General features: G+C 38.1%; 1 non-coding gene across 1 annotated transcript; it reads left to right on the forward strand.

Moving 5' to 3' along the window:
- The first annotated feature begins 225 nt into the window (after positions 1-225).
- On the forward strand, positions 226-388 carry LOC118662202. The gene has a single exon (XR_004969622.1). It is a non-coding gene; the product is annotated as a U1 spliceosomal RNA (small nuclear RNA).
- The last annotated feature ends 12,086 nt before the right edge of the window (positions 389-12,474 follow it).

A 12,474-nucleotide genomic window follows, 5' to 3' on the forward strand; every position in this document is an offset into this window, starting at 1 on the left:
GATGGTAAAATTATATGCAAAATCATGTGGAGGGGCAAACGATCAGGGGCCATCTCTGCATCTACCAATTCTGGACCTTTTGACTCCAAACTTCCAAATCTTATGTGCAGACCAAATACATTGTCAGTTACTTTAGTTTATATATTATTGGAATTGTATATGTATTTTGCTTTAGATTTCACAGTGCTTATAGCTTATTTTGTATATTTAAAATACCAATGAAAAATACTTACCTGGCAGGGGAGATACCATGGTCATGAAGGTGGTTTCCCAGGGCGGAGATTACCTGTGGCACTCTGAGTGTGCGGATGCCTGCAATTCCCCCAAATGTGGAGGACTCCATTGCAGAATTTGTGGTAGTGGGGGACTGTATTCATACTTTCTCTTAAAAAAACACCAATTAAAACAAGAATAATTCCTGTTGAGGAGAGTACCTCTTATTGTCTTCGTTTACAGATGGGGAAATCTCGGTAAAGGGTTTAAGGCATTTGCTAAATTTCTTTTCCTTTGGACAAATAGTGTTCAGATTGTTCCCGTTTGTCAACTAGAACATTTGTTTCTGCAATTAAACCATATTAAATAGCAGCAAAGATGATTTCAGTTGAGGGGACTTTCCCTTTCTGTCTTTTACATATATATTTTTTTGTTTTGTTTTCTCATACATTAAGTATTTATAAGATATTTTCTTAATGAGGATCAAGTCACACTATATTTTTCTAACACTATAAACAGGATTAAATGTATTTCCACATACACAATGCATGGTTGCATATGCCTTGATCAGTTGGTATTTTCCTCCAGAATAAACTGAATTGTCATGGGTAACCAATAGGGGAAGTATAGGTGACCTTAATGATAATCACTGCTTGTTACCAAAGCTGTCATATAAAAAACCACATGCTTGACCTGAAAGCCCATTTTCTTTTCTTTAAGCAGATAGTAGTTGAATTTAATGAAAGCCTTTAGCCTTTTGCAGTGCTTTACTTCCTAAAGCGCTCACTAAAGAGAAATTAACTAATATTCAAGGAAAGGGATATAATATTTTTGTGACTTTCAACCTCAGGAGCAAAACCCATTAGTAGCTATAGATTTTTCTCTAAAGCAATGAGCTAGTGTACAATCAATTCATGTTAGGTTAACACTGTATATCAAGATGATAAGTCTTGGTGGATCTGTACTTCTGTTTCCTATGAGACTTGGTACCAGGCTCTACATTGATTCTAAGAGATGAAACATAAACTGAAGTCTCAATGGCTATAAAACAATCCTTTGTGTCTGACCTCAGACACCCTCTTAACAATCCATGAGAAATAAACATTTATTTTAATCAATAACTTCCCTGTGGGTAAAACAACTTAATTAAAACTTCTAATAGTTTAAACAATACCAATAATAGACCATGTATTTGCCTAATGTTTTCAATTCTCTTTATATGTTTCTCTTTCTCTCTCTCACTCTCTCTCTTATTTTTCTCTTTATTGAATTGTCAAAAACTAGTTTTCTAGTTTTCTTTGGAGTATAGAGACTTTTAGGTATTGAAAAATGTTTCTTGTGGACTTAATTCAAAGAATTAGGCTCCTATATTATTCAAATAATCTGAAAATATAATGCACAAATCCATAATTTAAAACCTGAATTTTCTACTCTGTTAACTGATAAGAATGTTTTTCTGTTTCTTTCAAAATTTTTTAAAGTGATTAGTTTAATTTTTTGTGGACACTAACCCATGATCTTTTTTGGTATTATGTGAGATTACCATATAGTATGTTGGAAAGTTTCTATTACCTTAGAGCCAGAAGTTCTGCTTCTCTAACTTTGCACAATCATTTAAGACTCAGGTCTTTCATTTATCAAATTTGAATAACAATTATAATTTTTCTTTTCTCTACACCAACAATGGTTTATGAGCATAAAATTAATCACTAATATGTGAACGTCTTCTGTGTACTATAATTCTTTCACAAATAAAGACACTTGAGATATGGGAAAAAGAGACTGAAGGATACTAAGTTTGATTCCAGTCAAGGGCACAAGCCCAGGTTGCTGGTTCAGTCCCCAATAGGGGGTGTGTAGGAGGCAGCCGATCAATGATTCTCTCTCATCATTGATAGTTCTATCTCTCCCTTTCCTTTCTTCTCTGTAGTCAATAAAAATATATTAAAAGTAGTGACTTTTCCAATGCTGATGTGTATGCAGAGAAACAGAATCTTTCATACATTATTGGTAGAAATTTAAAGTGAAACAGTCACTCTGGGAAATAGGTAGGCAGTTTCTTTAAAAAGTGATTATATACGAACCAAATTACCCAACAACCATACTCCTTTTATTCCAGAGTAATAAAAACTCATATCTGCACAGAAACCTATACAGGAATGTTCATCACAGCTTTATTTGTAATAGCCAAAGCCTGGAAACAACCAAGTGGCATACAATAAATGAATGGATAAAAAAACTGGGGTACATCCATACCATGGAATACTGTTATTCAGTAACAAAAAGAAACAACTTGGATGGATTTTAGGAGTATAATGCTGATTGGAAAAGGCCAAACTCCAGTATCACATGATGTATAATACCATTATATACTACTAGAGGCCCAGTGCACAAAAATTTGTGCACTTGGGGGGAAGGGGGGTCCCTCAGCCCAGCCTGTGCCCTCTCGCAGTCTGGGACCCCTCGGGAGATAATGACCTGCTGGCTTAGGCCCGCTCCCGGGTGGCAGAGGGCAGGCCTAATCCCTAGGTCAGCCCCTGGTTGGGCACAGAGCAGGGCCGATTGGGGAATTGGGGCGCCGCCCCCTGTCATGCACAGAGCAGGGCGGATTGGGAGGTTGCGATGCCACCCTCAGTCACCCTCAGGGTAGGGCCGATTGGGGGGTTGGGGCACCGCCCCCTGTCACACTCAAGGCAGGGTCGATGGGGAGGTTGTGGCGCCACCCCCTGTCACGCACAGAGCAGGGCCAATCAGGGGGTTGGGGCGCTGCCCCCTGTCACACTCAGGGCAGGGCCGATGGTGAGGTTATGGCTCTACCCCATCACACACAGAGCAGGGCCCGTGGGGTGGGGGGGTTGGGGCACTTCCCTCTATCACCCACAGAGCAGGGCCGATCAGGGGGTTGGGGCGCCGCCACTGTCACACTCAGGGCAGGGCCGATGGTAAGGTTATGGCTCTACCCCATCACACACAGAGCAGGGCCCATGGGGGGCGGGGTGGTTGGGGCGCTGCACCCTTTCACACACAGAGCCGCAGGGCGATCAGGATGTTGGGGAGCTCCCCGCTATGAGGCACAGAGGAGGGCCGATCAGGGGGTTCGGGCGCCTTCCCCTGTCAGGAACAGAGCAGGGCCAATACGGAGGTGGTGGCCCCGCCCCCTGTCACACACAGAGCCACAGGGCGATCAGGGGGTTTGGGCGCTGCCCCCTGTCATGCTGATCCTGGTGCCGGGAGACCTCACGGCTCTGCTGATCCCGGTGCTGGGAAGCATATTGCCCTTTTACTATATAGAATAGAGGCCTGGTGCATGGGTGGGGGCTGGCTGGTTTGCCCTGAAGGGTGTCCCGGATCAAGGTGGGGGTCCCCACTGGGGTTCCTGGCCAGCCTGGATGAGGGGATGATGGCTGTTTGCAGCTGGTCACACACCCTTCAGGGTGGGGGTCCCCACTGGGGTGCCTGGCCAGTCTGGGTGAGTGGCTGAGGGCTGTTTTCAGGCTGGGACTGAAGCTCCCAACTGCTCCTTTTTTTCTTTTTTTTTTATTCTGAGCTAGCTTTAGCTCTGAGGCTCCAGCTCTTAGGCCTCCGCTCCTGAAAGCAGGTATCTGGTTTGTTTAGGTTCTACAATCGAAACTCTGTATCAACTCCAGGTCTGAGATCCCCGCTAGCTGAAAGCTGGTTTCTGGGGTTTTGTTTATCTTCTATATTTGTAACTATGTTTCAAACTGCCAGCTCAGAGGCCTGCAGCGGCAGGTGGGGAACGTTGGAGTCCTCTGTCACTGAAGCAAGCAAGACTCATGTTAGTTTCAAGCTGCCTGGCTGCCGGCCGCCATCTTGGCTGACAGTTAATTTGCATATCGCCCTGATTAGCCAATGGAAAGGGTAGCGGTCGTACGCCAATTACCATGTTTCTCTTTTATTAGATAGGATTCTTGATATGACTATATATTGCTATACATTATCATTAGTGGTTGCCAAGGATTAAGGACAAGTGGGATAGGTGTGCCTATAAAGGAGTAGAATGAGGTAGATCCTTGTGGTGATAGAATAGTTCTATATCTTGATTGAGGACATGGTTGTAGAGATTTACATATGTGATAAAATGGCATAGAACTATGCACAGACATTGCTATAATGTAAAGGACCTTATTTTTATGTTGTTCTATAGTTATGTAAAATTCAACCCTAGGGGGAAATCCTCAGTGAAGGGTACATGGGACCTCTTAATACCAATTTCTTGTGAATCCATAATAATATCAAAATGATTAAAATTATTTACTGTTAAATACATATTAACATTCAGTTGAGACTTTCTAAAATACTTAGAATAGTGAGACTCTTTGAAAAATAACTGGAAAGTGATAAAATATTTAAAAATAGTCCACATAGGAAAACCAATCATTATTAATTTGTTTATATAAAATGCTTTTTACTTTCTAGGACCTATCCTGTGTAGAAAGGACAATAAAAAATCACTGCTGGAATGATAGGTTAGTGCCGAACAAAATTATGTTTAAATATAATGAAAACACAAAGGAAATTTTTATTTGCAAAATTTGATATTTTATTAAAATTAATCTGATTGGTCCTTACCAAGATTAAAAAAAAAAAAAAAAAACATTATTTTTTCCATGCCCATTTTTTTGTTGAGAAAATTATCATGTTGGCTCTAGCCAGTTTTGCTCAGTGGATAGAGCTACAGCCTGTGGGCCAAAGGGTCCTGGGTTCGATTCCAATCAAGAGCACGTACCTTGGTTGCAGGCTCCTTCTTGGCCAGGCCCTGGTCCGAGCACATACAGAAGGCAACCAGTCGATGTGTTTCTCACACACTGAAGTTTCTCTCACATAGATGTTTCTCTTTGCCTTTCCCTCTGTCTTCCATACTCCCTAAAATGGAAAAATATCATTCAGTGAGGATTAACAAAAATTAAAAACCAACCAACCAAACAAACAAACAAAAAAAGAAAATTATCATGTTGGAACAGTGACTCAGATAAGTAGAAAATGTCTTTTTTCACAGTAGGTTGCTGTACTGGAATTTTTTGCATTTTAAATTCTCAACAATTTTGGTGTTCTCAGCCATATGACATTATATATTAGATCTGTGATAATTGTTATGGCAGTCATTGCATGAGCCACTTTTTTTGTACTTATAGCATTAAAAAAGCCCAAATTCTTTCATGAGAGGTTTTATTCCCATAAAATCTCTGACCACTGGATTTTTTTTAAATTCTTTCCATCTTCCCAGTGTGTAATTTTGGAGCATTCTTGTGAATACTAATATGTTTTGTGTATCTTGCATTGACCAAGTTTTCCCCATCAATGAATTACTTTAATTTTTTTTTAAAACTAAAAGTACACACACAGACACACACACACACACACACACACACACGACATAAAATACTGTTAAGTATCTCTTGAGCAAAAAAAGGAGGAGCATGCAGGAAGGAAAGTGCTAGTTCTCCTTCTTTCCTAGTTTCCATTACATCTGCTGATAGTAGATATAATATAAAAACAAAAGCTTGTAGAAAGACACATGCAAAAGAATGAAACTAAACTACAGTTGGTCCCTATGTACAAAAATTAATTCAAAATTAATCAAAGATCTAAATATAAGATCGGTAACAATAAATTGCATAGAAGAAAATATAGGTACTAAACTGATGGACCTTGGTCTTAGATTTTATGAATTTTACCTCAAAGGTGAGGGAAGTAAGACAAAAATAAATGAATGGCACTATATGAAACTAAAAAGCTTCTGCACAGCAAAAGAAGTGGCCAACCAAACAAAAAAGCAACCAACTGAATGGAGATGATATTTGCAAACAACAGTTCTACTGAGGAGTTAATATTCAAAATATATAAATAACTCATACAACTCAACATCAAACAAACAAACAATACAATACAATTAAAAATGGGCAGAGGACCTAAATGGACACCTCTCTTAAGATGACATACAAATGGCCAACAGATATATGAAAAGATGTTCATCCTTACTAGCTATTATAGAAATGCAAATTGAAACTATAGTATGATGCCACCTGATAGAATGGCTATTATTAACAAGACAAATAATAAAAAGTGTTGGAGAGGTTGTGGGGGAAAAGGAACCCTCATTCAATGCTGGTGGGAATGTAAACTGGTATAAGCACTATGGAAAATGGTATACAGGTTACTCAACAAATTAAGACTATAGTTACTATAGAGCCCAGCAATTCCTCTTCTGAGTATCTACCCCCAAAATTGGAAAATATTTACATATTCACAAAGATTATATATATATATATATATATATATATATATATATATATATATATATATGTTCATAATAGCATTATTCATGGTGGCCAAGACATGAAAAAACCAACTGTCCTTCAATCGATTACTGGATAAAGAAGATGTGGTATATATATACAATGGAATACTACTCAACTCTAAGAAAGGATGAAATATTGTCATATGTGACATGGATGAACCTTGAGAATATTATGCTAAACAAAATAAGCCAGTCAGAAAAAGCTAAGAACCATATGATTTCACTCTTCTGTAGGATATAAAACTGCAACTCATAGACACACAGACAGCAGTATGGTGGTTACTAGAGGGAAGGTAGGTCAGGGTTGGGTAGTAAAGGGGGCCAAATATATAGTGATGGAAGATGACTTGACTTTGGGTGGTGTGCACACAATGCAATATATAGATCATGTATCATAGAAATGTACACTTGAATCCTATATAATCTTATTAACCAATGCGACCCCAATGAATTTAATTTAAAAGAACAAAGAAACTGTGGTCTGGTATAGTGCGGCACCCTTTTTATATTAATGCTGCACGAACACTGGAAAATGGTAAATATGTCTTTGCTTAGCAATGTGACAACCATCAGACCCTTAAGGATGCATATTATTAATTTTATTTACTTCTTCAAGTCTTGCTAATGTACACAGGAAAATATGGACTGCACCTTTCCTTGGTCTTTGTGCTAAAACCTTGCTTCTTTTATACTTTTGCTAAAGTTTATGTGATTTCAGAGGTAGATGCTTCAAGATGATTGAAAGTTAAATGATGATAATGAAGGATCATTTCTTTTCTTTTTTTGTTTTGTTAATCCTCACATGAGGATATTTTTTCCATTGCTTTTTCAAGGAGAGAGTGGAAAGGAGGGAGGGAGAAAGAGAAGGGGAAGAGAGAGAGAGAAAAACACTGATGTGAGAGAGACATATCAACTGACTGCCTCCTGCACACACCCCAACCAGGGGCTGGAGTGAACCCACAAACCAGATTCATGCTCTAGACCTGAGAATCAAAAACCTTTGCAGCGGTTCTCAACCTGTGGGTCGCGATCCCTTTGGCGGTCGAACGACCCTTTCACAGGGGTCGCCTAAGACCATCCTGCATATCAGATATTTACATTATGATTCATAACAGTAGCAACATTACAGTTATGAAGTAGCAACGAAAATAATTTTATGGTTGGGTCACAACATGAGGAACTGTATTTAAAGGGCCAGAAGGTTGAGAACCACTGCCTTAGCGTGTGGGCAGAGGCTCTAATCACTGAGATACACTGGTCAGGATGATAATTTCTTTTAATCCTGCTGGGATCTGAGCTCATCACTGAATTATTGGAATATAAAGAGCACTACAAAGGATAAGAGAGAAGCAAAACTACCTTGATTTCTTTTTATGAGAGGACTCCAGACATCTGTCTTTCTGTTATTTTTTTTTAACCAGTTTTATGTGCACCAAAGGCCAAAAAGAGCTACTTTCTTATGAAAGTGACTCAGAGAGAAGTCAGTGTGTTATCTACAATGTAGTATTTACCGCTTTTTACCCAATTTCATTTTCTCAACACCACAGAATCATATATCCATTACTTAACCCCCATAGAAATACAGATCACCATGGTACCCAGTAATTTCAGACAGTCCAGCACATAGGGATGTAATAGAAGCTGTCTCTATATTATTGAAGTCACCACCGGTTAATTTCCTTGCTAACCTATTAGTGTCAGACAAGAAAAATAGTGTCAGACAATAAAAAATGGCAGGATTTGTTCCTCTAAAATGCAATAATATAAAGCTGCTTCTCCAAATAATAAATTGTATTCACTTTTGTCAATTATTCAACACACATTAATGAAACACTGGCTAAATTCAAGATAATGCAAAGTCCCGCAGGGAAACATAAAGATGAATAAAATAGTTTGTCTTAGGATTTAGTAGTATAGAAGAAATGCAAGAAAACAAGTAGCAATGGGGTTTAAAACTTAAATATCAGGGCATCCTTTCCAGTGTAAAGAATGAGATGATGGACAGCAGGTTTTAGTAATTCTGGGAAGTCTAGGCAGGCAGCTTTTAAAAGGTCTGAAAATGGCATAGGGTTTTGGCTATAGTTATTTGAACCAGAAAAACATGCCTAGTCTTTCACTGGGAATGAAGAAAGAAAGAGAACAATGAAGAAAAAGACCAATTATCAGAAGTGGAATTTCAGAACAGTACCCAATTAAGAAGAATTGAAGCACATTCTGTGAGAAATCAGACATGAGCCTATTCAGTAGAATGGTATGAGCCCATTCAATAGAAACACAACACTTTGCCCATTAATAAAAGGCAACAGCTTAGTCAAAAATGCTGTTGGTGTGAAGGTTCTTAGAGATTACCCATTTTAGTTCATATTTGGCCTTGGGATCTGAGCCTTCAAGTGGATATTTAGTCTCAGCTATGAAAACAGAGGAAAACACAAAATCCAAGTTACAGCACAGATCTTGCAGAGGTCAGAGTCCTCAGCCTGAAGAAACAGAACTTCTCTATCCTTCTTTCTACAGACCTGCTTCCGCAGTACAGGAAAAAGAGCAACATCTTTATAGTTGAATGACCATGCATGTGTTAGTCTATTCCTGGATTCTATAGTATCTCTCACATATCAATTCAGATATTGGCACATGGCATGGATGTGCATATGCTATTTATTTGGACCAAATTGAACCAGAATAGAAGGGGAGTGGACCATACAGATAGAGGCAGGAATGGGTGATATTGAGAAACTAGAGGCCCATTGCAGGAAGATTCCTGCAAGAATAGGGCTTCGTGCAGTTGGAGCGAAGCAGAGAAGGGAGCGAAACCTGCTGAGGCGGGCTTTGCTCCTGCTCTGCCGCCCAGCTTGTTTCGCTCCTGCTCCGAGGCCCAGCTGGTTTCCCTCCTGCCTCCTGCCTCCGCCGCCTTGGCTCTGTTCCTGTCTCTGCTGCCTCTACTTTGCTCCCTTCTGCAGCGCTTTGCTTCCACATTGTCTTCAGTCTTTGCTCCCATCCGGTATATGCAAATTAATTGCCATCTTGGTTGGGTTAATTTGCATATAGTCTCTCTGATTGGCTGGTGGGCTTAGCAAAGGTATGGTCAATTAGCATCTTTGTCTTTTATTAGTGTAGATGTGGAATGTATTTGTGGATAGGTTCTATGGCCCACAATAGAAACTAAAATTTGCATTTTGAGTCATTCCTGGACATAGAAATGCTGAAATATAATAATTGTGGATTTAGGGTTTTTGGAACATTTTTTTAAAGAAAGACCCCTTGATAAAAACTGATTTTAATGTTCCCATGTTATTTCATTTTAATTCAATTATTTAAATTTATACCTATTATTTAGAGAAAAATGTTATTTTAGAGCAGATCTAACTGATGTATTCTCACAGGAAAAATATACTAAAGATATTCAAAATACTATTAAAATGTATTGCAAGTAAGAGCTCTGTTTTCTTTTCCTATTTTTTTAAAAAAGAAAAATACAAGTTATTTGATGATGGATTCAGTTTGCTTTGAGTAGTCTTTTATCACATGTTTCAAAGGGAGTTATCTTTGAAGCACATCTTTGCTCAGACATAAAAATACAAGTTGGCTGAAGCTGACAAGTTTGCTAGAGACTTAGTCTGGAATACAGGAAGAAATAGGAGGCTTTCTCAATTGTATTACACCTTTTTATCTCCTGAGATAGCATTAAAATCAATCACTTTCTTATTAAATTCAAAGAGTTTGTTTCAACAGTATTGCATTTAGCCCCCAAAGAGCAAAACTGGGAGGTTAAATGTGAATCATAAAGCTCTGTTTCTCAATAAAAGTATTGGGTAGGTGGCAAAGGCAATGTCTAATAAGAGTTGATATGTGGTGGTCATTGATCCTATATAATATTCTAAAGGTTTCTTTGTCACATTTTCTTCTCCAAAAAAAGAAAAAGTAGACAGGATTTCAGTTAGTATTTTGAATAAGTTGTTTATGTTCTTAAGAAACAATACTCAGCAGAATAGTTCAGTCTTCATAAAATAAATCATTATCAATCTTGTAAAGCAACATAGTACTAAAAAAAAAAAAAACACAGCTAAAATATATCAGTTGGCCTGGTAACTGATAGCTGTTATACTGGCCTAAATTATCTAATAGGTTTATAAAGACATACATGAGAAGACCCTCTGTTATTCATTTTAATATAGTGAATTTTGTCACCTTTGTAATTGTTATTTTCACCAATTCATCTTACTTTAGCATATTACAGATATATGTTTCAATGCAATTAGTTTGTTATGAATATAGTTATTTTCCAAATATTTCATGTCTTGGTTATAGAACATAATACTGGGAATATAATTATCCTTAAAGCGTCTCTTCCCAGGGAATGTATCTTCTTCAGAACCCTTTACTCTTCAATCAACAAACACTGCAGGTGAAGCACACATTTCACAATAGTGTCTTGTGGAATCTTGATTTTTTTTAAAAAAAGAATCCTTTCTATTTCTAGACAAGTAAGTTTTAATCTTCACTAAGGAATCACAAAAGACATTTATCAACCACAAATTTAATCTTTTAGGGTGCTAGCAGAAAACAGAAGTCACACTCAAAAGAGTGAACTAATTGAGTTAAAAAAGGGACTAACTATGGAGATGTAGGCAGAATGAAGAGATGGCAAAAAGGGATGGTGAAGCATTCAAGAGCCCACAACAATGGAAAGACATTACTGCTCCAATGTCTGATGGGATAAGAGTAGGAATTGATAGTATCAGAACCCAGTGACAGCTGTAGGTGTGGGAGATGGGCTGCCCAATAGTAGTGGACACGTGTAGAGGAACCCAGCCACTGTCAAAATCATGGGTTTGGAGGGAGGAAGCTGAAGCAGAAATTGGTATCTGGTAAGTGTATCTTACTTTTTTTCTCCTGGTAATGCCTCCTATTGGTTGAAACTGATGAGATGCCAGCAAGCAAGAGATCCCAGGTGATATAATTCTGGGGCAAAGATCTATCTATCTATCTATCATCTATCTATCTATCTATCTATCTATCTATCTATCTATCTATCTATCTATCTATCTATCTATCTATCATCTATAGCCAGGGCAAAGAATGGATGCATAAGGGTAAAAATAAATGCAGAGTAAGTGGCACGGGCCATCCCTTTTTCCCAGTTAGCATTTATTCCTGTTCTTCATTTAGATAGACAGATCTGAAACACAAAGGAAAAATCCCTGAACACAGAGGAAACACAAAATTTATTAACTACATTATCACCTTGGAGAGAAGTCAGTGCAGCTAGAATCTCACCAGGATCTATAATTGCAACATTACTGAGAATCAGTGCCCTTCACATAAAGTATCAAGTATAAAGGGTGAATAGAAAGGAGAAAAACAATGATTAATGTAAAACATACCTGCTCATAGTGCTCACTTCTGTAGCTCAGGCTTACATTACAAGGCTTGTTGAAAATTATAGCTTCATTCCTTAATAACCAGTTTCATGTTCTCTTTATTCTCTGCCAGCATCAGTTGGTGTTTTGTGTTTTTTTTTGTTTTGTTTTTGTTTTTTTCCTGATAGGGTGACCCAGATCTCTACTCTTATAGAACCCAAGTCTCTAGTGGTTCTGTCTTGATTATGTTGCCCCAATTTCCCATTGGAAACAAATAAAAGAATGGCATATTTCCATTTTATTCTTTTAGTTACCAATCTTTATTTTTGTTGATTAGAGAAAGTAATATATACAACGTCTTTTGACATTGTAAACTTTGCTGATTTACTGTCAGCCACTGCAATATAGGCATCATGAAAGTGAAGGATTCCCTGCTGTAATCCCATATGTAGGAGTTTGCTAGTGCTGCTGTACTAAAGAACCAAGAACTTGTCACTTAAACAAAAGACATTTATTGTTTAACAGTTCTGAAGGCTACAAGTCTTGGATCTAGGTGTTAGCAGGGTTGGTTCCTTTGAGGGCCGA

The sequence above is a fragment of the Myotis myotis genome, unplaced genomic scaffold (genome assembly GCF_014108235.1).
Source record: "Myotis myotis isolate mMyoMyo1 unplaced genomic scaffold, mMyoMyo1.p scaffold_m19_p_1, whole genome shotgun sequence".
In the NCBI taxonomy this organism is placed as follows: Eukaryota; Metazoa; Chordata; class Mammalia; order Chiroptera; family Vespertilionidae; genus Myotis; species Myotis myotis.